This window comes from Limulus polyphemus, unplaced genomic scaffold, assembly GCF_000517525.1.
Source record: "Limulus polyphemus unplaced genomic scaffold, Limulus_polyphemus-2.1.2 Scaffold5177, whole genome shotgun sequence".
NCBI lineage: Eukaryota > Metazoa > Arthropoda > Merostomata > Xiphosura > Limulidae > Limulus > Limulus polyphemus.
In genome coordinates, this window is record NW_013670787.1 from 2,542 (window position 1) to 28,171 (window position 25,630).

Below are 25,630 nucleotides of genomic sequence, written 5' to 3' on the forward strand. Positions count from 1 at the left end.
ACAAATGTATAGTAAATGATTAATGAACCAGCTTGACGTGATCCAAACTGATCTACTAATGTATATATTAAATGTTTGAAGATTCAGTCTAATGTGATGCATTCAGTTTTACAAGTGTATGTTAAAAGGTTGATGAATCAGCCCAACGTGATGAACACAATTGTAGTAGTGCATATTAAACATTCATAGAATTGATGTAGAAGTGTATATTAAATCTTTTATGAACCAGCCTAACAGGATATAGAATATTCTAGCAATCTATATTAAGTGTTTAATGAACTAGCAAGACATATTTCAGCATATTGTAGGAATGAGTATAAAGTGTTTGAGGAATCAGACCTGAGTGAAACTGATGCACAAGTATATATATTAAGTGATTGATGAACCAGACTTAGAGACTGCTGCAGAAGTGTATATTAAGTGTTTGAAGATTCAGGTTGATGTGATGCAGTGTTGTAGGACTAATTGTTTGATGAACTACCTGACATGATGCAGGTTATTGTAGGAGTGTGTATGGAGAATTGGGTGTACAAGCCCAATAAGATATAGACTATTGTAATAGTGTATATTAAATCTTAGTGAAGTGTTTGATGAACTGTCCTGACATGATTCAAACTTGATGTTTTATTACTGTGTATATGTCCCAGTAGGCAGTAAAGCTATGTTTACATTCTTACTACTGAAAAAGTTAGAACTAATTTCTCCTAACAGATTTTATTTTGCTATTTTCAAGGTTCAAAAAGATGAAGCAAACAGAATGTAAGTTTGAAAATTGTATTTTTTTTAGGTTGTGTTGCTTTTTTTATGTCTATTTCAAATACTATGTGATATAATTCTAGATGCAAATGTATTAATGCTTTAGTTTTTATAAACATGATAAAAGATATCAATATTTTACTTAAATACTTTGTCACTATTCAAATATCTAAAATGTTGCCGTCTCAAATACATTTTTTAATGTTTTTTACAGAGTAACCCATTTAGAAAGTGAATTATCAAAATTGAAAGAATTCCAGCTACATTCTGAACAAGAATACAAGGTACTGTTTTATATTTTGAAAAGCCATTTTCTTCTACATAACGGGTTCAGATAGTTCGCTGCGTTACATTCAACCCAGTTTTCAAATGAACATTAAATATCCCCCAGGCTTCTATAGAAGAAGAATTTGTTTTATCATAATTTGGTTTGTGAGATATATCAGCTTTTCACACTTCACGATAGTCTTAAGTATTTGTTTATGTATGTGAGTAAAATATGAAAGGCTTCCCAGATATAGTTTTCTTCAAAATGTTTGGAAAGTTTTGAAGTTGTTATTGTGTGAGTTATTCACAAATGGTTCAGTTCATGTCAAATCAGGCATTTCAGGAATGTTTCTAGCCTAAACTCTTCCAGTTGTGATGCTGATTGGCAGGGATGTTGGTTTCATAGAGATATAAGATTTAAACTAGTTTCACATCTCTAGGTCAAACAGCTTTTATGTGAAAGGTTACCACTGTTGCTTCACTCACAGTTATCTTCAGTAATAACTCTATATGGAGCAAGCCATGAAGAAAGAAGAGAAAATGATCAGCAATACACAGCTATAAATTCTTATATATGCATCACATTGAGTATATGCTCTACTACATACAAGTATAATTTAAATTTCATACCAGTTTCCCATCCCAAAACTCATCACATGATGTAGCATTAGCATATGGAAGTATTGGTAATCATTAGAGACTCTCTACCCTCTCTGATTTATTTTCCATTCCAGTTATTCCTATATTTATTACCTATGAAACTACAATGACACAGTGTAATTAGTGAATACCTCCTGATCTAATCAAGATTCCAGGCTGATTTTTATAACAAAATTAGAGGATGATGGTGAACTTCAATATCAAATTTTGAATTTGTCATCTATGTTAAGGTTGACAGTCCAAGTGAGTTCAAATATCAAGAATTCTGGGACAAAGATCATAATTTTGAATTTTAGAGAAAATGTCATGTTTAGCTATAGCACAAAGAGAGCTTTTCAGCAGTTAGTTTTTTTTTATTATAGATTTAAATTAAAATAATTTAAAAAACTTATTCTACCTTTCTGTAATTGGTTTCATTTGGGGGCCATTTCTGATCAAATATTTGGTGACACCTCTCAGATAAAAACAATTTGACCAAGAGATGTAAAACTTGGCAAAGGTTTATATTTTTGATAAATAGCATCAAAATCCATGAACTTTTGGTTTCAAGGGAGATTGAAATGCACTGACCCAACTTCAGCTGTTTAGGATGTTTAAATATGGAAATGACTTATTCTGATATGATACCTTACCTCTTCTCACATAATAGCTTTCCTTGATTTGTGCTGCCTTCTGTAAGTGTAAATTTTCACTTGCAACTAACCTTAAGGCACCCACATAACTTCACATGGTATAGCTGCATTGTAGCATGCAACTGAGCATATGAAAATCCTCCACCAATAGGAGTGCAACATATCCATATTGCAGCTGATTCCATTTATACTGTAGATCACGCTCATCACTTCTCAATTTGGCATTCCCAGTGCAGTTGTGTATTTTTTTAACTCTTTACTCTGATGATGCCTTTACTGCTGAAACCATGGTCGTGAATAAATGTATTTGTGAAATATACAATTGTCTTGTTTTTCCTCAATTTGTCTTTACATTGAATTTTATCATTTATCTTTAACTTTTTAACAACTTTTTATGTGTTTTCATTTTTCTAGTGGAAATATTTTCTTTCTTTTTCCACATTATGAACTCTCAGTTTAATGTAACAACTATTGCTTCTGGTATGGATCCTTCCACAACTAATCCTACCAGACTTAACACTACTGTGATTTCAGGCTCTACACATTTGACCAAGGAGATTTCAGCCTTGGAAGCATCAGGAGTTGGATTTTTTTTTGTTTTATCCACCTCCTGCTTTTGTGATACCTTTTCAGTCTACTTTTATGGAACTTCCTCATCCTTTCTCGACATAATATCTCAGGTTTATTATATTTTGTCACTTTCCCCAGTTTCCTCTGATTATTCTCCTTCCCTTCTACATTCTTTCCCAGCATCTGATTATTTTGTTTTTCCCCCTCCCAAGATATTTGCATTCATGCTGGCCAGTTTCTTTCTGAATTACGTGCTGATGCCAGTATGTCTTGTGCCCCATTTTGACGGACAAGCATGCCTTAGCTTATTATAGATCTGAGTTTCCTTTTCTTGATTCTTAGGCATTGGACTCTGTGATTCAGGCATGGAACTCCGATCCTTCTGCCACCCTTCATTTTTCTTCTGCCCCATTCTCTCATCTTTGTCTTACCCTGACAACTCTTCTACATTATTTTTCGTCTATTCATCTCCTTACTAAAGTTATCCACCATTCCTCTGATGGTTTTTCTATGGATACTCTTTGTCTTGTTCATCTTTGTTCCTCCATATGTGGTTGCTTTGTTGTTGGGATCTTCTTGGCAAGAATCCATTTTGTCACATGTACATTTGCCTACTTTCTTATTTGCTTGACTTTTGTCTGACTTCTTTTCTGTGACAGTCTGTTTTTGGAGATGTTGCTGATTCTTTAAAAACTCAGGTGGAGGCGGCACACCAACATCTCCCTATTTCTTCTCTTGTTTCCCGACTTTCTCAACCCTCTCCTGTTCCTATTTCTGTTTTTTGACCTCCAGCTTCCTTTCATTTCCCTTTACCACCTTTTCATGTTTTGGCTCATAGTCATCAGACCTCCCATTGTTGCTTTTTAAGATGTCAATATTGTCAGTGACTACTCCTTAGGTTCTGGCTCAGTGAGGGTACACGGTTGGCCCAATTTGCTCATCTGTGGCATCCTTTTGCTGCAGATTGTTGGGTTCTTTAGGTGTTGGCATCTCCAGTTCCCATTTCTTTCCCTTCTCATCTGGATCCACTTCCTTGATAGCACCTTTCTGAGGGGTTTTGGATCTCCTATGGAAGGATGCTATCAAACAGGTGTTTCTCTCTTGTCTAGGGTTTTATTCCCATCTGTTTATTGTCCACAAGAATACAGGGATTGGCTTCCAGTTATTGATCTCTTGAACTTAAACCGTTTCACCATGGAGTTTTTTCTCAACCTCAGATGGTCGTTCACTCCAGGTCTTTGAATGACAAAGGTCAACATCTTGGATGCTTATCTTCATGTCCCCATTTCTCCTTCTTCCAAATATTCTCTTCAGTTTGTTCATGGGGGTCATGTCTTTCAATTTTGCATTCTACTATTTGGTTTGGCATTGGCTCCATATGTCATCTGTTGCATAGTCAGAATTTTTGCCCATATTCAAGAGCTGGGACTGTAGTTTCACTATTACATTGTTGACTGGCTTTTTTTGGCTTCTTCCCAGTAAGTTTCTTGCAACCATACCCATATCCTCTTTGGGATGGCTTGTCAAAATAGAGAAATCACATATCACCTCCACTCAATACCTAATTCATTTGGGGTGTTTTTCAATTCTTATCTCAGCAGGGCCTAGCCATCTCCTCTGCATTTAAAGGATATGGAGCACTTGGTGTCCAAACCCAGGACTTCTCTTTCTCACAGTGCATGCAAGGTTTTTCTCTTTTTTGAGTACTTGAGCTTCTCTGGAACCTCTTGTCCCTTGAGGTCATGCACACGTGCATTGTCTTCAATGGGTGCTACACAATCAATGGAATCTTGCTGAGGATCTCTTAGACTCTGCCGTTTTTCTTCTTTCATCCTACAAGTCAACTGTGCCTAGTGGCTCAACAGAGACAACACTTTGGTTGGTGTTCCTGTTCCTCCTCCTCGTTCCAATCTTCATCTCTTTACAGATACATCTCTGACAGGGTATGGGGAATATTTGGATTCTCAGGAGATTGCCAGTCATTTGTCTATGGTTAAACTGACTCCACACATCAATCTTTTTAGATCCTGGCTGTTCATTAGGCATAGTATCATTTCCTTCCTGTGGTAATGGGGCACTTTGTCATGATCTGTTCCAACAATTCAACCATTGTCTCTTATATTAACTGACAAAGGGGTACCTGATTTCATTTGCTTTGTTTTTGAATGTTCAATCTCCTTTTCTGGGCCCAATCTCAACATGTTTGGCTTATTGCCTGTCACAATCCGGGTGCTCTGAATCTTGTCGCAGATTGGCTTTCTCATTCCAACAAGGTTCTACTGACAGAATGGTCTTTTGCTCCTCAAGTGTTCCAGTGGCTATACTCCCAGCTTGGTACTCCCCCCTTCAGGATGCATTTGCCACTTACCTCAATACCAAACTTTCTGTTCTGATCACCTGTTCTGCATCCTTCAGCTCTTGCAGTTGATGCTTTCACTCAGTGTTAGTCCAATATTTATCTGTATGCCTACTGTCCTATTCATCTTCTTCCACAAGTCCTGTCATTTATTCAAATCACTCTGTATTGAGTCCTTTTCTTCACTCTGTTCTGGCCAGCTCAGCTGTGATTCCTACTCTTGTATCTTCTTCAGTCATCTCCACTCATCCCCCTTTTTTTTTCCCAATCCCTTCTGCAGCAATCTCATTCCTCATTTGCTCATCCATCAATATCCAAGCAAGATGTAGATCTTCACATATGGGTTTTGTCCAGTCCCTTGCAAGGAGGTATGGACTCTATTCGTTGGTAGCCTTCCTTCTTTCTCATGCTGTTTATTTTTCTTTGCATGCTTACCAGTGTAAATGGTGCATTTTCAGTCATTGGCTTCACCTCTTCACAACAGATTGTTCCCATTCTTTCTGAAGTTTTCACTAGGCTCCTTGACAAGGACTTATCTATTTCTACCATGCAGGCTGGCATGTGAACTACACCTCACACATTTGTCACACATTACCTGCATCATTTGGCCATTTCTTCCTTAGTTGAATATTGTTTGCCACCCATTGCCATTCTCCATACCCTGTACAGGCTCTGAGTGGGTAAGTTCTAATTTTTCATCTCTTACCTCTACAGTGACTTGTTTTTGCATCTTTGCATCCTGTTGTGTGGTGAGTGTTGCCTGTCTGGGTATACTTTAAATCCACACCCTGATACCTTTAGAGTCTACAATGATCACTGATCAATGTGGTGTTCCTTAAGACTGCTCAAGGGTGTCTCGTGATAGCTTGCTTCATAAATAATGTCCACCCACACCATACCAACTCATGGACTATTCTGAGTAAAACAGTGTTGGGTTTTCTGCCCATCCTTCCAGTTCTAGATGAATAAACTGGGACTGGCCTGCTTTTGAAAATAAGGTTTTCATGGTCAAACATTGCACAGTCTTAAGGTGTTGCATTCCTCCTGACTTCCTACAACATTTTCCCCCTCTTCCAGTGGAGTATGTGAGTCCTTGCCACTTAGTAGTTCCTCTGGGGTGGTGGACCTTCAAGGCCTCCTCTTGAGTGTGACCTCTTCTATTCAGTTGAGAGTATGGTAGTGTTGTTCTTTTGGTGTAAATGGTGTGTATGTTTCTCCTACTTTGGACCACTACATGCAGTTCACCCCTCTGGCTGACTTTCTTCCATCCTACTGCCACCTAAATGCTGATTCCTGGGTGGTCTGGTGTTGGATCAGTGCAGGACAAGCCAACATAAGTCCTCATACATGTGGTTTGTAAGGGCCCTCCACCTACTGTGGAGAGGGCAAACAATTCTCACTGACACCTGATTTTGGACTGGAGTTGGCCCACCAAATTTGTATTCCCCTTCCTACTGTTTCCCAGATGTTAGGTTCCCAGGTAGCCTGGTGCTGGTTTTGTACTGGGTCTGCACACCTGTGCCCTGTCTAGGTTGCTGGTATGGAAGTTGCTTTTCCCTTCCACCTTCTAGTCTTTAGGTGAAGATGATTGGGACCCTTCTCTTACTGTGAACCAGAAGACACATACCTCATGCTGCTTAGTTTTGGACTCTCCTTGATCTACCAAGTACAGTATGACTCACGTTAACCACTCTACACCATCTGGCACATCCTTTTCCAAAATTTTACTTGCATCTTTTCTGCCCAGCCTGGTGACATGTATCTTCACTGCTTGTAAAGATTATACCTTGGTTCAGATATAGGTGTGACCCTATATTTTAGGGTTTTTGTTGGGCACCTTCCAAAGGGGACTCATCCAGGCAAATTTTGCATTGTACACTCCATTATTAAAATGTGGGATTTTAGCTATTATGTGAGAGGAGGTAAGTTATCATATTGGAAGTTAACATTTTTGAAAACTGAAAATGTATTTCCAATAGACACCACCACTCACACTTCCCACTTCTGGTGCACCTTTTCTTGCCTAATATTGAAATGATGAGTATGATCTACAGCAGTGATTAGCAACCTATGACCCGTGGGTCACTTGGTGACCCGTGGCAATGTTTTGGCTGACCATCCAAAAGTTGGCTTCACCATTGCAACCCATGATGGCACAAACATTGCTCAGTTCAAATTTCTCAGCTAAGTGAGAAGAACAAAGGTATTAAAGGAAAGAGTCATGGCTACAGAGAATTTTAAGATCAATTTTAGGGAAAAAATTCAAGCTGGTCGAACTATCTGTGATAAAACTTTTGACCGTAATGCTTCAAGTGTACTGTGCTGTCATTAGCCGAGAGATTCCTTGCTTGTTTGGTGGAAAGTGCTGTATGTGATATATTTTTGTGTTTTTATAGGTTTTGAGGTGAGTATATGGCAAATTAATTATATTTACAGATAAATAAGAGTTTCAGGCTATATATAAGTGATGGTAGTGTTTTATTTTTGACAACAGAACAGATGTGTAAACTAGATAAGTTGCTTCATTTTTTTTTCACTCCCATCATGGCTGCAGGGTACCACACTGAATGACGTGTGCATCGCCACCTTGCTACTCGCATGGCTGAGACTGAACAATGTGTAAAAATGTACCAAGGAAATTATTAAATTATGTGTTGCAAAATCATTCAAGAACTGTTTTTTATTAAATAATTAATTTTGTTTGGTGTTTGTAAATAAACATACTCATTTAAATACATGTACCGGTATTAAGAATTATATGACTATCACTGACAACACACAATGCTAAATTTTTCAATAAAAAATGTAATTGACCTGCAATCAAAAAAGGTTGCCAACCACTGACCTACAGTATAGAGGGAGTCAGCTGCACTAGGAGGGTGTGTAGTACTCCTATTGATAGAGGGTTGTCACATGCTCACTTGCATGCTACAAAACAGCTGTACCATGTGTAATCATGTGAAGTTAGGTAGGAGTCTCATATAGAGGGCAACATAAATTGAGGAAAGCTATTATATGAGAAGAGGTAAGTATCTATCAGAAATACATTTTCGGTGTTGGAAAATGTTAGCATTTAATATACTTTTTGCTTTAATGATAAATTATATTGAAGAGATGAAAGGCTGCCTTTGTGTAATCACAGTTTCTTTTTATAAGGCTGTAAGGTATGAAATAAAACTGTAGCCCAACAGTTTTTATATTCCTTGTCATTTTTGCCTTCTTACAGGAACTTTTGAATTTTGTAACATACCATATTGACCTGATGGTTGGAATGTTTACATTAAAATCTGCAGAAACATTTGAGGTAAGATCTGTTAAGTAAATTATGAATCAATGTTTACATGTTGTTTGCTTTAAACAAATAGTTTTGTTTTCTTTTTAGTTTTAATTTGTTTTTTTACAAATATCAACAAACATACAGGTAAATTCCATTCATTTCTGTAAGTATTGCTTCTGTTTTGTCTGCTTGTATCAACTAATACAATTCCTTGCATCTTTTCTGTTTTCATCAAATAATACCATTCTTTCTGTCTTGACTGCTTGTATTTACTACGATATTTCTTTCTGTTTTGTATACTTTTATTCTTTTTTTCTATTGTCCTCCACTTATGCCTTTCAGCATCACTGTAGATGCAAATGTACTTTCAGTACAAGGTATGACATTTGAGCAGTTAGCTGTTTCTTTGATATCATCAATCCAGCTCTTTCTTGGTCTTTCTCTGCTTTTGTTTTGTGTTAGTTGTAAATTATATGCTCTTGCTCGTAGCTTCTCTGGACTCATTCACACTATATGTTTCAGTAATGGATAAACTTCAAACTGTTGTCTCACTGTTTTATTTTTTATTTTATATAGTCAGGTCTTATTGACAGCCTTATGGAGGCATCTTATTTAACATGATGTTATACTTTTTTTTTCAGTTTATTTCTTTTGTGATCTGTTCCATATATATCATTAAGAGTAGGAGTGATACACACATTCACGATGCATGCCAGATTTTACATCTATCCAGTCTGTCAGTCCAGCCAATTGGCCTACTCTTATAAAAAGATCTTATGTTGTCCAATAAGTTGCCCTTTAAACCATAATCTTTTATTATTATTCATAGTGCAACTCTATCAACCTGATCAAATGTTTTTTCCTGGTGCATAAAACTAAATTCAGTCATTGATTGTGGCCTATTCTCTTTTCACTGAGCTGTCGTGGAGTGAATATGGCATCAGTATGCAAATTTTGCCATTGTGAAACCTCATCTGTAAATTGTTCAATTGCTTTTCAACTTTTGATCTCACTTTCTTTTTCTAGGATTTTTGCAAACATTTTCCCCACATGTGTCAGTAGGGAGGGTCATCTATATTTGTCACAGTCTCTTTTCTTTAATTTTTTCCATATGGGTATAATGATTATTGTTTGCCAGTAGTTTGATACTCTTCTTTTATACCATATAATGTTAAAAATTCTTGTGAGCCAGAATACCCCAATCTCATCACAAGCTTTTATGGTTTCTGTACTTAATCCATCAACATCTGTTGCTTTATTTCAATGACTTAATTTTATTTTTTATTAAACTTCACTTCTTAGGATATCGGGCTCATCATGCTCTGTATAACTTGGAATAAACTGAAAGCTTTCATTGGTCTTAGGGTTCAAAAGTTGTTTGAAATAATCTGCCTATTTTGATCTAATTTTCTTACCATTGGCTAATGGATTTCTATATTCATCATTAGAAATGAATAAAAACCCCTCTATCCTTAGCACTTTCGAAAGGTGGACCTTTCCTCTTCACAATGGATATTTTTGTTTTAACACAAACTATATCTTCAATTAAGTGGGGTCTCATTGGATAATAGAGTTGCTGTTACTTATGCCGTAATATTTATGCACGTTTTTGAAACAACTGCACTTGACAATTTGCATCAAGATACCAACACCGGCCCTGACCTCTGGTTTAGATACATCAATGACGTGTTTGGACTATAGAACCATGGTTCCTTCTTTAATCAAATTTTTAGACTTTCTAAGTTCCACAGACCCTAACTTCAAATTCACTCTGAATCATTCAAATGACAAGAGAAGCATAGATTTCCTTTACATTATCTTAAAGATTGACAACGACAATAGTATGCAATCTACCTTGTTTCACAAACCAATTAATAAACTTCTCTTCCTAAACTTCAACTCCGATCATCCCAAAGCTTCCAAGAAAGGTGCAATTATTGAAGAACTAAAGAGAATCGACTGCAACTGTAGTGAAAAAAACAATACATACACTGTACACTGAACTAAAATCAATTCTGAGCGATGAATATCCACCATTTACCTCAAACAAATTTTGAAAGACTATGATGCATAGAAATTAGCATCACACTTCCAACATGAGAAGAAAGATAAAAAAGGAGGATAAAAACCAATTTTCCAAGGATAACAAAAAAAAGATTATTTTTATAACACCTTTAATTGACGAAGCTATCTCCAAGAAAATAAAAACTATAATCAGGAAATCTGAACTTCCAATTATTGCTATAGAATGGCCAAGTCCAATGCTAAAAAGCCAACTTTCAAAGCCTCAGTACACAATATAATAAAGCCCACTTTCTTACAAAAACATGTTTGCAATCTAAAGATTGGTGTCTTGCCTCCAATGTTGTTCACCAGCTAACATGTAACATCTACCATTATATGTACATAGGAGAAACTGGAAGAACCCTACACATAATGATAGGAGAACATACTGACTCTCCTTATAAACAAGAACATGAAAGAAGTGCTGTTGCAGGTCATTTTCTAACTAACCATGAACAAGTACCATCTGACATGAAACCACCATTCTCTGTACAAATCGTCACCAAAGCCACCAAGTACACTGACATAAAATTCAAAGAAGCTCTTCTTATCAAATAGGGACAGAGGATGGCTCCTATAATTCTAATTATTTTATTTTTTCATCCAATCTCTTTGTTATTTAAATCTGTAACTTTGATAGAACTTTTGTTTATTACAGGTAACAGTTAATTATTTCAACAATAAGCTTTACTAATTAATATGTCAAATGCACACTATAGGTTTGATTAAATTGTATTATTTAAACCATTTTAAACTTTATACTGTCAGTTATGATTTGTGTTTTTGTGGAACACTCTTGAAAAAGCTATAAAGCAAAATGTTCAGTGTCTAATTAAATAAAAACAACATTTTGATGTTACAAGTACCTTTATTTTTAGTATTAAAATGTTTTATATACATCAATGTGCACTACAGAAATTAAAGAATGTAGTCTAGTTGTGGTGCTTTTATTAAATCTTTCCACTTGTACCAAGTAACATTGTGACTCTGCCGATGTTGGAAAAAATGCATTGATAATAAAAAGTCCTTGTTGGGTGCTGCACAGTTCCAGGACCAACATTCCATTATGGTTCTGTTCTGCTTCACTGTGTAAATGGGGTGCTAATTATTCCTTCCATGGTGATCTTGCTCCAACTTTCCCACTGAAATTTTCCATGATAATTACTTCATCTTCCTCCTGTCAAAGAATTCTTCTATTTCCTCTACTGTGTAAAAGTCACTGCATGGTTCATCACCTTGAATATAGGAGTAGGTCATTTCTTCATTTTCAGTCTTTAGTTTGAATCTTTCTGATATGATTCTTTTATCAGTATTTATACTATCTTGTCTGTTTGATTAGTTCACTTTTTCCTCTATCTTGTAACATCTATCAATTAATACATTTTATCAACTTATACCATTCTTTCTGTCTTGTCTTCTATCAATTAACAAGTCTTTCTGTTTTGCCTGCATTTATCATCTGGCACCGTGTATCAACTCACACTATTCTTTCTGTCATGTCTACTTTTATCAACTGGCCATATTATTTATATCTTGCCTGACACCATTTTTTCCATCTTGTTTAACTTTTATAAATGGATACCATTCCCTCTACCTTTTCCTTTTGCACTCACTAACACAGTTCCTTACATGTCACCTACTTTTATCAGCTGATACCATTCTATCTTAGCTGCTTTTACCAACAGAACCTATTCCTTCTGTCTTGTCTGCTTTTACCAACTCACACTTCCTTCTGTCTTGTCTGCTTTTATCAGTTAACATGTTTCCTTTTATCTTGTTTGCTTGTACCAGTTCATACTGTTTCTTTCTATTTTGTATTTTTAACAGCCTTCAATCTTGTCTGCTTTTACCAACAGAACCTATTCCTTCTATCTTGTCTGCTTTTACCAACAGAACCTATTCCTTCTGTCTTGTCTGCTTTTACCAACAGAACCTATTCCTTCTATCTTGTCTGCTTTTACCAACTCACACTTCCTTCTATATTGTCAGCTTTTATCAGTTAACACGTTTCCTTTTATCTTGTTTGCTTGTACCAGTTCATACTGTTTCTTTCTATTTTGTATTTTTAACAGCCTTCAATCTTGTCTGCTTTTATCAACTGACACCATTCCTTCTGGTCTGTTTATTTTATCAAATAACACTATTTCTTCTTGTCTGATACTTATTTTTCTAATTTGTCTGCTTTTATCAATTACCACCATTCCATCTATCACGTAAGTTTGTATCGGTATGTACCGTTTCCAGTAACTTGGCTGCTAGCACTAAGTACCACTGTTTTTTTTGCCAATTAACCCTTTCAAAATACACATACACAAGTTTTTATAGACATTCAAAACTTAATTAAACTACATTATTATCAATGTATATAACTGAACTTGGTATCAAAATGTAGTTAATAAATAAAATTTTAATACTATTTAAGTATGACGTTCGTACTTTTATAATAATTTTTTTTAAATCCTGAATCCCCTAATTTAAGAATTGTGAAATTTGTTCTCTAGGCCTTCCCTCTTCTCTAATTTATTTACCACCTTACTGAGAAGTATGAAATTTAATGTAAATTATTCATTATAATATAGATATTACTAAGGCAAACTTATTAGTTTACAGAGCCATAAACTAGAAAATCAGACCCACTTGCCATGCCCACCTGTTACATCCTCTCTTTCATAAATTGCCAACAGTTGTCTCTGAGGTTTTATACTATACTATTTATAACCAATAGAAAGTCAAAGTTTTAGTCCATCAAATGATGTATTATATTTTGTTATTTTTTGTATACATCATTGTCTATTTTACATCCAGTTTGAAAATTTCTTTTGTGGTTTTCATATTGACAAGCTTAACTAAATTTTTAAAAGCTCTTGTTTGATTTGGCTTGTTATTATTACATGTTCTTAGGTGCATTATTTGATTAAATCAAAATTATTTAGTGTACTAGTACCATTAGTATAAAAAAAAAAGTAAGTTAAGTTTTCATCAATAGTCGACAGCAAAAAACAAGGAGGACACAGATAAGTACTATATTTTTAGTTTTTCGTGTATGTTCTTTATTTATTATTATAAAAATAACTAAAAGATAAAAATTAGGAATTTATTAGGTTAGACAAGGTAAAATAATGAAAAAACAATTATTCATTAAGTATGCTTGCAAGGAACTCATTCGTTACGTAATTCAATACAGCAACTTGAGCTACACATTTGCCAAGTAACTTCAAACTTGTGTGGTGGAATTATTAGTTAGACATGGGTAAAAGGGCAATAAAACTATAAAACAAACATATACTGTTACAAGCTTTAAACTATTTGGGATAAACAATTGTAGTTTCTTGTTATAATTTGCAAAAAAAAGGGTAATTTAGATTTATTTCATATTTTTTTATGATGGTTATCAGGTCAGTCAAATTGACTCCATATATTTCCAGACAAACATTTAGTAAAAATACTTAATTAAAAAAATCTGTTTTGTTTTTTGTACAAAAGACTTGTAATGTTTACTGAAAGCTTATCAAATTTCGGGAAGATACATAGAACATATTAAAAATTATAGTATGGAAACTGATTTTTACTTTGGAGTCACAAGTTTGGTGTAATCCATCGAGCCTATAGCGTGAAGCTTAAAATTGACTGACATTATTTCTTATATCGTGGTTGCTAATATCAATATATAACTTTTTCTACCGTCCTGTCTTATAACATGATGTACCACTGTTTTTTCTGTCTTTCCTTCTAAAATCCAATGATACCATTGTCTCTGTTTCACCTATGAATAAGAGCTAATGCTATAATTTCTATTCCTTCTATATTGTGTGCATGTATGAGTATAGACACACTACTTCTACTGTTATGTATTAATTGATATTATTACTACTGGCCTGTCAGCTAGCACTGAGTACAGTATCCTTTTTCACATATCTGTTAGCTATAACTAACATTATTGCTTTTGTTCAGTCTGCTAAGTTCAATTGGCACTATTCCCTCTATCCTATTTTTGTATATATATATTGAAAAATCTCATGTATTAATTTCTAGGCTTTGTCTCTCTGCCCACAAGTTAAGGAACCAAAGTATCAAGTTATGGAAATTAAAGTGAGTTATTAATATGATGTCTTGATTCTCTGCATTATTACAATATATTAAATTTTTGATTTCAGTGAAACGTTATACTACATATAATAAACGTACTCTTACCACATGCTAAACTAAACTAGCATGGAAGAATGTATTTTTGTCTTGCTACATGGTAAACTGTGTTATCTAGGAAGAATGTTGTTTATTCTTACTACATGTTGGAATAAAGTTACATACTGCATGCTAAGCTTTACTATACTGTAAGATTGTAATATATTCTTACTTGATGATAAAGTTACTTTGTTAGAAGACTGTAATAAAGTTTACTATAATATAAGATTTTGATTTACTACATATTAAGCTCTGTAGTATCTCGAGGATTTCTAGGAAAGCAGAAAAGGTCAGGTCTGCAGAAACAAGATGTTCATGAATCTCACATGAGTATTTGTTTCACAATGGGCATGACATTTGGGCTACACAGAATAAGACTGATGTAGATTTCACACATAATTCAAATGGCAATTGAGCTTCAAAACAGGCTGTGCAAACAGAGCACAATAAAATGCAATACACTGCCACATAATGGACAAATAATGGGGTATGCATGTATTTTAAATGGAAAGTGAAGGACCTGGAAGAGCTAACAAAGACTTTATTAAAACAGAAAGGCCCCTGATGGCTTATTTGTTCCTCTCTGTAAATTAAATTGTGAAATAGAATTACAAAACAAAAAAGTTGTATTAGGTTAAGTTAGATTACTTTCACTTTAGTGTACCTACTTAAAATAATGATATACTTAAGTGGGGATTTTCAAGTCCCTAACGTCTGTTCTACTGATGTTCAATAAATAATAAACAATATCAGAAAAAACACTCCATTAAGAATACTAAAACCTGTCCATATACAGCAAATTGAAATCATCCTAATCCACTGCTGAGAACTTTGTGTTGCTTGTCCTAAGCTAAGTAACAACACCATAAGCTAAACTATGCCTAACACTTGCAGAAGGACTTTAAGAATTCTCCAGAAACAAAACAAAGTAAAATAAAATAAACAATACACACTCAAAGCTAAACAAGTTAAGTGTGGGAGCTTTTAGAGTTCTCATTGTATGTTAATCTAAAACACTGCTGAAGAATCTATGGTAAAATATGCATAAACTCCAGTAAATTCTAGTGAAAAATCTATGACAGATGTCCTATCAATATCCTCTCCTAGCTTCTAATACTGTTTTCAATATTGTAATAAACTCTTGAGTTTTTGACAATAAAAACAGTGATTGGTGCTCGTTAGGTCAATTGGCCAATGGGCAGTGAAGAACTTAAACGAGTTCATCTGTGACTACTGCATGATTTACCAACAAAAATAACTCAGCATACAGTTACAAATTACATTGTTACTCCTGCAAGAGAATCAGACAAGAGGCACCTAATTTTCACTTGAACCAATTAGCTCTTGGGGAAAGTTAAAACTAGAAACTTTCTTGAAAAATTCTAGGTCCTAACTGGTGACAACAGAAAAACATGTTCCAAAGTGAGAAAACATGGCATTATATACCAAAAATGAACAGTGGCATCCTTCTCAAGGTACAAGCACTGTCAACGTGACTAAGTTAATGCTAAGAGAAATAAAAGAAAATATAAAGGTAATTACACACAATAACACATAAACAAAAAAATTTAAAAAACACGTATACTCTTGAGTTTTTGACTACAGATGAATAACTAAAAATATTAAAGGAAAAACCCTCATAAATTCTAATGCAATTAGACAGAAATTACAATATCCTTAATGTATATAAACAAAATCAAAATGGCTATTTATAGCCTTGATCCTGGGATGATAGCAGGGGTAGGTGACATCTCCTTGGTATTCTTGAAGTTTTGATGGGGGAGGATCCGTGGTTCACTAAGCCCTGAGGAAGGGTCAGTTGGAGTCCATGTCTATGTGATCCCATCAACAGGATTTTTTTTTTGTGGGAATTGTATGTGCTACAATAAAGCTAAAAGGTATATGGAGATTTTGATGCTCCAAAGTGCTCCTGTCAATGTCAGTCAGTGTGTCCCTTTCTGTGCAGTGACAGGGGTCGTTAAGCAATCAAAAATGAATGTATGTGTAAAGCTTCACTCAAATTCAGTCAAGAACAAGAGTCGCAAAAGAGTCAAGGAATATATTGTTAAACAAGTCGGGAACTAAAGCTGTTACATGGATTCTGATTTCTTTGAAGTTCAGTTAGAAGGTTTAAATGTTGTAATGGCACAACCACAACTACCAACTATTACTTTGGTCAGTTGACATTAGTATAGGCTTATTGTACTCACATGTATATCACCCGTAGACAATGTATCCCTTACACCTGTGGATGTCCTGGTCTACCAGCCTTCTTTAGGCCTCTCACTTGACCAACATTCATCTGTGCTTTCTACAGCTGCCTTCCATTTTCATGACAACAGCTCAGAGCTACCATGGAACTTAGCCACATTCCTTTCACTATTGCATTGTTCTTATGCAAACAGAGTATGGATCCAGCAGGAAAGAAGTAAGGGGTGAGACTCCAAACACTGGTTCCTACAGAAATAACCAAAACAGGCCAGCCACTATACTAGTGCCAATCTCTATCTTCTAACCACAGGAATCTATTAACATCTCATTTCCTGTTAGACTCCCTTCAGTTTCAAGTTTAGTACAAACTAAATGCAAATTTTGAAGAACTACTTTCCAGGTGTTGCTTCTTGTCTTTGGCTGTACATAATCTGCACTTCATGCATTTCAGTAAAACTGTGTGCCTCTTAAAATACTTCATTTTGCATGATTGAGAATGTTCAGTCACAACCAAATAAAAAATTGGATCCACCAAGCTTACATTTGATATGGTACAGAGCACTGTTTGTGAATTTCCCTTTCTACAGATTATTTCACTTACTTACGAATATCATGATTTGATCAAATATTAATTACTGCTGCTAGGGAAAATAACAGGTTGAACTGTGTTTGCTTTCAAATAAAGTGTGGACATATCTATTATTGTTAATATTTTTTCCATGGAAATTCACTGTCTACAGAATATTTCATTTTTGAAACTGAAAAATTTTTTTACCAGCACTAATGAAAATATCAGGAACATTCTATCTTCAAATAATGCCTTGCAAACCAGTGATCTCATATCTCAAAGTTTTAATATCCATATTAAAACCTTAATTTTCATTTATATGTTACTTGATAGTAGTTGTATTCTTAGTTTAACTGATCCATTCTTGTTATACAACACTCATGAAAGACTTCACATAATATCCATACACATATGCAACTTCAGATAGATAGATATTTATTTGTGTATGTATATTGCTATATTCATATATATCTTAGTATTAAATTTGTCGCATACACTTGTAACTCTAGATAAATTACTTTCAGCTCATTTCCCATTATCTTGGTAATCTACACAGGTTATCTGCTAGTTAAGTCTTCATAGTTATGTTGTCATAATGTGCTGCCACCTGTGAGCTGTTAAACTCAACTTGTTTTCTAATCACTAGCAGGATTCAGCCAAAATAAGTCTTTTCTTGCAGCCAGGATTAATATTCAGGCCTTTATTATGGCTTCCAACCTATGTAAAAGCCAGTGTGTGTGTGTCACTTCAGGTTATGTTTGGTTTCTCAAAATAGGAGGAGTCATAAAAGCCAGATAGAATAGTTTGATTACTGTCTGCCCATTATGATTTTAGTGATGGGGCTGTGAGGGATGGGGGGGGGGGGTGTATGCCATGAAACCTTATAGGTGTAGTGGGTGTTGGTATAATAAGCCTAAAGTAAAGATGTAATGTGGGATAACCTAACCTAGAACCAAATGCATGCATTAAGCAATTTTCTATTTTATCACCAAAATTTTTGATAAAAAACAACAGAGACTCTAAATTAAGAAATTAACAAATATTTTTCCAGTTTTGTTGTATATACATTTCATTTTATACTTTCAGTACGTAAACTAACAACAATATTAGATTATAATTTTGTTGCTGAGCAACATGACATATAAGCCATTGTTGGAACATAGTGTTAACAAAATGCACTGCCTTTTCTATATATTAAAAGTTGTTATTCTAACTGTATTTTACCAATAATTATTCTATGAATATGCTACGAATTCATTTCATGAATGTTCTTAATTTTGACTGGCTCGTAAAGGAATTTACCAACGTTTGACTGCCTAGATTACACTTTTCTACCTCTTGGTTGGTGAAACTTGATTTTGCAAAATGTATTTATTTCAGTTAGCTATAAAATGTTAGGTTAGGGTATACTATGAGATGGGGGTGGTTGTGCTTGCCCCATCATTTTTGACAGGCTATATGCTAGTATATAATAATCCTATTGCCACAGGTATTCTTTACTGCGCATGACACGTGGTTTTCGTGTCTTACATTCAAAAGTTTATTTAACTACTTTTTGTTTAGGTTATACCAATTATTATAGCATTAAATCTTAGCTAATAATTCATATTTTAATAATATATAAGTTTTAAGTTCTTAATACAAGGCAGTATTACAAAAAATCCTGATTTCCTCTAGCGTGACACACATTACACATTTTCTCTAGGCATCTTCTTTTCTCTATTTTATCCACCACCCATCCAAAAAGTACAAAATTAAATGTAAATTATTCAGTATAAAATCATCATTGCTCAGTCAAACCATAATTTTTATAGCCTTCAATTCTGATTGGTTACAGAGCTATCAAATAGAAAATCAGACCCCTCCTACCACACCCATCTGTTACATTCTCTCTTTCAGGATTTGATAATAGTTCTCTCTTATGTTTAATTATGAATTACCTATAACCAATAGAGAGCCAAATGACATATTGTATAATGTGTTCTGAACAGATAATCATCAATTTCACGAGAACTAGCTCCACTCTCATGGGAAAGCTTGGATAACTTTGTAACAGCTCTTGTCACATAGGTAGAAAGCCAGAAAAATTGTGGTAGTTAGGGGAAATTGTCTGCTTTTGGCATGCTATTATTCTATGTTCTTTGGTGCATTATTTAATTAAATAAAAATCAGTTAGTGCATTACTACCATTAGAACAAAAAAGTGTAGGGTTAATTGTCATCGACAATTGACAGCAAGAAAGAAGAAGATTGGGTAAGTATTTTATTTCTTGTTTTTCATGTTTATTCTTTATTTATTATTATAAAAGTAACTAAAATGTAAAAATAGGGATCTTTTGAGGTTAGTTGAGATAATTTAAAATAAATAGTAATAATAATATAATAAAAATGTATCACAAGGCATGCACACCAGTAGCTCGTGGGTAATTTGATAGCATAACATGAGCTGCACGTTCCTCGAGTGATTTACAACTTATAATGGTGTGGACAGTAGTTAGAATCAGTTCAAAGGGCAATAAAACAATATAATTTAATTATAAATAGATGTATACTGTTAAGAGTTTAAAACTATGTAGGATAAATGAATGTAGTTTGACACTACATTTGAAGTCATTTTAAAAAGAAAAAGAGGGTAATTTACATTTATTTGGATTTGGGGGTGTTACAAAATCAGTAAAATTGATCAACCTTGTGTAGAGTTAGGGTAGAGAAAATAACACAAAATATAAAGTTTTACTGAAAACAAACATTGGAAATGTATTCAGGGGGTTTTAGAGATTACACAAATGAAATTTGAGATTTTTGAGATGAAGAAAAGTATTATTAATCTTAACATGAAAATCACTTTGCACATGGACTATTCAAAACAAATACTCGTTATATTCAAGGACAAATCTTTAGTTTAGTTTGTTAAAAATACTTCACTAAAAATATGTTTTTTTTTGTATGCGAAAAACATAATGTTAACTGAAAGACTGCCAAATTTTGTGAGGATGTACACACTATATTGAAAGTTTGAAGTCAAATCTTTAAAGACTAAACGAGTACAAAGAGGTCACATGGGCAGCAGACTGACTGAGCCCGTGTTGAAAGAATTAATACATATTCAAACAACTTAGGCTAAATACAATAACCCACAGTAAAATACACTTACTGTCCCCAATGGCCACAAACACCAGTAGCCAAACTATTAAGGTACTGTATTGCATAAACAAATCAATCCACACGCTTCAGTTGGTTTCACAGAAAAGTCAATGCAAGCAAATCCAGTGAAACTTCAACTATTTCAGTGATGTTCACAATAGCCCAATTAATATTTTGTGCTGAGAAAGAACACAACTCCCTCACTGTACATGAAGGAATTATACACATTTAAATGTACTAGAGTCTAGTGAGTAGCACACACTCTGCTCCATAGGACTCCTGCTACTCAACTAGATAGGGTGAGAGATTCTTTGTTCTACTATAACAAAATTGCCCAACAGCTAGGAAAGTAAGAATTGAGTTGCAATGCCCTTTCAACTGAGTCTCTGAACTCCTAGCAATCATTCTCATTGTGTAAATTATTTATGTTCAGGGCATTACATCTTCTAGCCCAGGTGTTCCAACTGTGTAACAATTGAGAAGCTATCATCCAAAATCTTGACGATATGTCTTAATGAAACTGTCTGATAGCTTGGAAAGTAAAGGCCATAATGCCCTTTCAGTCCTATCAATCTTTTTTGTCAACAAACCATTCTAACTTTGTGATAATAGAGTGGCAATTGCAAAATGTAATTTCTATATTTCTGGCAAATTCAGGATCGAACATTGTACTGTCTCTTCTTGAATCCATTCATTCCAGACAGTTCTGAAATGACTAAAGAAATGGCTTAGACCTTTCTTGATTGTACCCTTTAAAGTTGGGGGTGAAATCTGCTTAGTCTCCATCACAAGGACCTTTGAGGCCAGCATAAATTTTCTCTTAAGTACTGTCAGCTAACACCAGACTGAGATGTCCTTAACATTGGAGATGTGGAGGAATGAGCATGTACTCCTACATTTGGATAAATATTACTTTTGTGTCCTTGGGTTGCAGAATGAGTTACTAGAGGTATCTCATCCATCAGCTCAGCATCACCCCAGGCTTCTCTGTGACTTGTGGTCATCCTGGCAGTAACCTCCTATTATGAAGAGGTTACCACTTCCCCAATAATCATTACCTTCGCAAGTTTATGCCCACCATCCCACTTACTAGCTAAACAGCTCTAGCTGATAGCTGTCGTCCATCAGTAGTACCTCCATTGTCTCTTGGCTGGTAACAGATGGCATCAACCAGTGACACCTTCAGTGTCTCTTGACTAGTCATGGATGGCATGATCCACAGCCACAGTTGATCTACTCTGGTCAGCCACAGCCTGGAAGTCTTGTAGGGACTATTACCTTCAGTCTTTGACTCATCCGACCACATGCCATCATGATGATACACAGCCATGTGTGCCTTTGTGCTTTGAAGTTAAACCTCTGGGGAAGAATTTGATTGGCTATTCTGGCTGCACTGAATTCCATCAGTTCTTCTTCTTGGGTCTGTGTCAGCATCAAGAAACAAGCCATGGACTTTCACAGCATCTGCAATAGTCTGATGCTCAAAAGAAAACTTCTCCTAGACCTGCAATTTCTCTCTGACAACCATTTCTCTCCAATGCCTAACTCTTCCTCCCAGTTATAAGTCCTTTAACTCATGGAAAATGCATTTGCTTAAGTGAAAAACCTTTGCTCAATAACACAATATTTCATTCGGAAGAGCTCAAGCAAGTACAATCATGAAGAGAAAAATATAAAACTCCACAAAAACAAATTCTGTGATCGCAACAACTTTTGTCCTTTCTACCTAATCTCTGTTATTCTCAGGTTCACTGATTTCCATTAGAATAATCAGGTAGGAGTTACAGAATAACAAAAAGCTTGCCAGAAGATGTTTTGCAGAGTGTAAATCTGAATTCTCCACCCTTGACTGAGTTTAAAGCAAAAATGAGAGTGGACACAAATTAAACATAATGAAACAATCTCTTTTTACCCAAACAATAATCATGATTTAAAGAAGAAGTGTATTTTGTAGGCACCTTTACTGTAGAGCTCAGAAATTTACCTGTGAAGGTTAATCTAATTAATTATGTTCCAGGTTGAGCAAACATAGCATTATATACAAAAAAAAAAACATTTATGCCATACTTCCCAAAGTACAGAAACTATCCACATTATTCTTACAACAAAATAAGGGAGATTGTATTTTTGAGGCATCACCTGACTTGTCAGTGGAAGAGATCACTGTCTGTTCTATGTTTTTAATGAGAACCGCCTACAGGTGAACTGGTTTGTCTAATACTTATTGAAGAAGTCTCCACTCTGCTTTAAATCTGGTGTATTTATGCATCAAATAGATGTTTATCATGTAAATCGATTTTTATATCAATATTATATTGTGCATCCATCTGTCTTTTCAAAAATTATCATCTGTCACAAGTTTGTTCTTAACGTTTCAGAGTTTAATTTGAATATTAACACATGCAAAGAATTACAGTGATATTCATTATTAAAAAATATTAAATATGTTTTGTTAATGGTTTTTTGTTAAGCCTACACATGGTTCTCAACCTTTATTCTATTAATTTGAATCTGCAATGTGATGAAGGTGTTGATTTTTACAGAGTAAGATGATGTGGATTGTTGAGGAAGCAAGAGTTCTTAATCTTGAAGAGCTTCGGCGAAAGAAAAGAAAGGATCAACAGACAAGTGATAAATAAATATACATTATAAGTTATTTTAATGGTTTTAGTTAATTATATCTGCATTTTTCAATTAATATCTCATCAAACATAATTTAGATTTAGTGGCATTGAACTATTTATATTCATTATCCGTCCAATTTAAAAATTATGAAATATCTTAGTCATCATACATGTTTTTATAAAGCATTTTTTATGTAAATTAATACTTCAATTTTTATGGTTGTGAAAAATTCTGTAATGTAAAAGTTCCTGTGTTTTGTGAACAACATAATATTTTGGACATAATACAATATCTGATTTGCACGTTTTGTAAAAAACAAATGATATTATCAAAAATGTAAGTTGAAGTAACTTCACAGTACTTTGACTACTTACAATCATTGTTCTACACATTTTTACCATTTTTTATAATAAATTGTAGGAAAAGAAATGTATTTACTTTTGTATATAGAAGCCTTAATGAGTCAGTGGGCACTTATTCATTGTTGGTAAGTGATATATGCAGTGATTATATAGATGTTGCTTGATTACTTTATATTCAGTAATATTACAATGAGATGTCATGAGTCATAGGAAAATTTCAGATATAGTTGTCACAGCAGATGGACAGCTGAAGAAATTAAATGACAGCACATAACTAGAAGGGATTCACAGGTGGAAGAAACTATCAATATTGCCAAGGAATAATGGGAATGTAATAAATGCCTAGTTTTCTCGTTCATTATGCTACTTAGGACAAAGTATGTTCTTATTACTAATAGAACTTTTCCCCTCATCACACACCCAGAATTTTTATGAAATGACTCCACTACATTAATCTTAAGCTGGTTATATGACAAAAAGTTATATAGTACCTTGATTTCAAATTTTATATAACAAAATTGTATCCGTGAAAGGGTATAGTTTTTATATAATGAATTTGATAGTTTATGTAAATACTTGAAGGAAAATGGTCTCTGCAGTTAATGACCCTGAAGAAACAGGAGACTTTTATACAGTTAAAGTAATAAAGTTTGTGGTTGGTCAGTTATTAATAACTTTTGAACTTAAGCATGCTCAAAAAGTTTAAGTGAAATATGTTTTTCATACACAGGTTTATGGCCATCTGTAATAGACAATTGTCCTGTTTGAAACTGAAAACTGTTTGGCCGTGTGATATTATCAGGGCTGGAAAGTTTGTCAATAACATCAAATTACCAATTAATTTAACTATACCATACATTACTTCTCTCATAAATAGCTATTCTCGTTTATTGCAACCCTCTATATGCAAAAATATATATATTTATGCATGTCACATAGGACACATCCTTTTCATTTTACCTGTTTTTATAATTTTTGGGATAGAGTTACATAAATATTATATGGTTTGGATCACTATCTGACCTTAGTTCTCTCTCACTTGAATGTGCTCCTCAGTTTCCATCCATATGTGCAACATCTTTCTATGATGGGTGAAGAGTATACCTGTTTCAGAAGTGGTGTAGTCCCCCACATCAGATCTTAGAATCTGACTGTCTCCTCTTCAGGAGTGTCCTTCAGATGCTTTTGAAGGATACTTCTTTCCTTCTTTCTCTCGCACCGGTCCTTCCAACTATTCATGTGGGATTCTAGCTATTTATGTGAGCGAAGGTAATGTACCGTATCAGAACTTATAATTTTCCTATACTGAAAATGTATTTGTGATAGATACCTCCCTCACACTTCCCACCCTTCCTCCTCACTGAAAACCGGTGCTTCCATCTTCTACTAAAACTTGAAGTGATAGTTTGATAGAATTGAATAGAGGGAGTCACATGCATTGTGGAGATGTCGCATTCTTATTGGTGGAGGGTTGATGCATGATTATTTGCATGAAAGATGCATTGGAGTCAGTCAGTTCCAATGGAGAGGAGATAAAAGGCTTGTGCCATGTGTAAAAAGTTTTTTTGCATATAAAGGGCAGCACTAAATGAGAATAGCTATTTTATGTGAGAAGTACCTGTTGGAAATACATTTCCAGTGTGGGAAAGTGCCATTAAATACCATTAAATAATCTAAAATCTTTATTATTTATCATTAAATACCTCATATTATCACAGTTTTTTTTTATTAATTTTTAGTCCCCAAAGTCTCCCTATGCTTGTAGGTGAGTCTTAGAATTACACCAGTAACAGTGACAGAGTATTATCTAAAAATAAAAAGCAGTATTTATTGTGTAATAGCCTAATATTTCATTTGACATATTTTGTAAATATATATATATATATTATAATACAAGTGTTTATTGTGTCCTTGTTCTCCCACAGAAACCTATATAGGTAAGTGATATTATACTATG

The 25,630-nt window shown here is 34.4% G+C and overlaps 1 long non-coding RNA gene across 1 annotated transcript; it reads left to right on the top strand.

Moving 5' to 3' along the window:
• The first annotated feature begins 728 nt into the window (after positions 1-728).
• LOC111089075 lies at positions 729-25,024 on the top strand. Its single transcript, XR_002613423.1, has 5 exons — positions 729-759; positions 971-1,040; positions 8,468-8,545; positions 14,615-14,671; positions 23,230-25,024. It is a non-coding gene; the product is annotated as an uncharacterized LOC111089075 (long non-coding RNA).
• Positions 25,025-25,630: the final 606 nt, after the last annotated feature.